The 2421-nt window shown below is 28.2% G+C and overlaps 1 long non-coding RNA gene across 1 annotated transcript; it reads right to left on the bottom strand.

Moving 5' to 3' along the window:
- Window positions 1-720: 720 nt before the first annotated feature.
- On the bottom strand, window positions 721-2084 carry LOC140919876 (uncharacterized). Its single transcript, XR_012162480.1, has 2 exons — window positions 1805-2084; window positions 721-911 (listed from the first exon to the last, which is right to left on the bottom strand). It is a non-coding gene; the product is annotated as an uncharacterized lncRNA (long non-coding RNA).
- Between the last annotated feature and the right edge of the window lie 337 nt (window positions 2085-2421).

The raw sequence follows: 2421 nt of genomic DNA, 5'->3' as shown, positions 1-2421 counted from the left end.
GGACAACCTTAGTAGGAACATAATTTAAAATATACACAACCGTCTTTAGTGCTCTATTCCACAAGGATTTTTGGAAGAATAGAGTTGTTAAGCATACTTTGCACCATGTCCAATAATGTTTAATTTCTTCTTTATGCAACACCATTTTTGTTCGAAGAACCATACATAGTATATTGGGCAAAATTTCCATGTCCTTGAAGAAATATAGAAAATGGATCAGATGGTTGTCCACTCTCAATGTAGATACCATAGTATTCTCCATCTCGATTCGATCTAACTATTTTTATTTGATTTCTACATTGGTTCAAAAGTTCAACCTTAAAGACTTTAAAGGAATCCAATGTTTCATTTTTATTATGAAGCAAATAATCATTCATAAATCGTGAGTAATCGTCCATAAAGGTGATAAAATATTTATGATCGTGCGTGTCCATGTCGGGACAACATATGTCGTTTGTATGAATTATTCTAATATGTTTGAACTCCTATTGGCATCTTTCTTTGACATGTTGGTCTACTTTCCCTTAATGCAGTCAATACAAGTTTTAAAATCCACAAAATTAAGAGTTTTAAGTATCTAATCTTTCAGTAACCTTTTAATTCTCTCGATGAAGACGTGTCCTAATGTAAGACCCATTATCATATTTGTCTAGAATATAATAATTTGACCCATACACCTTAATAAAACAGAGGTAATTAACAATAAATAATAAATTAGAATCACCATCGTAACTGAAAAATACATTCATAAATATAGTTTACGACTTGTTTATTAGATTCATAAAATATTACATCTTAAAAACAAAATACGATTGACTGATTATATCATAAAACAAAACATCAAATTTTAATTCCATGAGTTTGAAACTGATCTTCTGATGCTAAATTCATGTCTCATATTCCTCTAGCTGCTAAATAAAATAATAATAATAATAATAATAATTAGGGTGAGATAAAATATCTCAGTGAACTCTAAAAATAAAGGGAAAAACAGTCTCAAAGAGTTTCTTTCATAAAAGTGTATAAAACGTGAAAAATAATTATACATCTCATGATAAAAATATTATTATTATTATAAGACCATGCATGATCTGATTAATGATATTGTACAAAACTTGAAATGTTTTGTATAAAATGCACTTATTATGTCATATATAAAATGCATCACTCATCCACAACAATTATAAATAACTTAGGCGATATACTAAACTCATAATAATTTATTCTTAAATCCTTAATTCAAAACAAAAATCATAGTAAAAAATTAGAAACAACATTAGAGTCATGAAAATAGTAACAATATAAAAGTCATGAAATTAATATCAACATAAAAGTCATGAAATTAATAACAACATAAGAATCATGAAAAATCATTTGGATGCAGTTTTAAAAACACCTATATACAAAAATTTCATTTCATCACACTCTAATTCTCCTAAACTGTAATAACCCAAAACACTTTATTCAAAAAATTTCAGTGCTCAAAATCCTCATATAACACAATTTGACAAACACATCAAAGGCAACGACAGTAACGAGCATAAATCATAAATCATGCTCGACAAGCATAATAATCACCTTAAATCTAGTTATGCACATATAAGTAAATTTTTTCTAACATATAATTCATTCACAAATATCACAAGGATAAACAACATGCACGTTCTAATTTACTGACATTTTCAATGAAATGTATGGGTTAAAGCTATGTGAATTGTTTTCTTCCATTCCTCTTTTCTTCCAAACAACTTCAAAAAATTAAATCACTACTCAAAACAAAAAACCTTTAAGAAAAGGAACTCACAAGGAAAGAAAATACGATGTTCTGATTAAATTGATTGTTGAGCTCCCCTTTTTCTTGAATTGCCACTTTGACTCAATTCTTCATTTTTTTGGTTATTATCCCCACGGCTTCCTGGATTGAATCTGGTTAGGACAAATTGAGACATGCAAGGTTTAAAAATGGTTTTAAAGAGCTTTGTCAAGCTTTTAAGCTTTTGGGTTCAAGTGATTTGAGAAAATGAAGGAAAATGAGAGATAGAAGATTGGGAGGATGAAAGAGCTTACTCACATTAACGAGAAGAAGAAGGAACATAATGTGTTTTCTGAAAAACAACATACTAGATAGATATTAGAGAGATAGAGTGGAAATTACGTCATTGCCCTTCATTTGTCTAAATATTACAATAATACTTTTTTTTAATAAATAAACTAATTATTTTGTTTTTAAATTAACAATTTTAATAATTAAGACTTAACAAACTAGATAGGTTGTTACACTTAATCTCCAATGCCATACCATAGAGGAATTCTCGTCAATATTACATTTTTTAATCCCAGTTTGAACATGCAAAGAACTATAAATGGAGTCATTTTATAAATTAATACGATAAAGACCATCATACAATATATCGTTCCCTA

This window comes from Cicer arietinum, chromosome 3 (genome assembly GCF_000331145.2).
Source record: "Cicer arietinum cultivar CDC Frontier isolate Library 1 chromosome 3, Cicar.CDCFrontier_v2.0, whole genome shotgun sequence".
In the NCBI taxonomy this organism is placed as follows: domain Eukaryota; kingdom Viridiplantae; phylum Streptophyta; class Magnoliopsida; order Fabales; family Fabaceae; genus Cicer; species Cicer arietinum.
The sequence above is the reverse complement of the archived record's forward strand: the minus strand, read 5'-3'. Positions and strand labels throughout refer to the sequence as shown.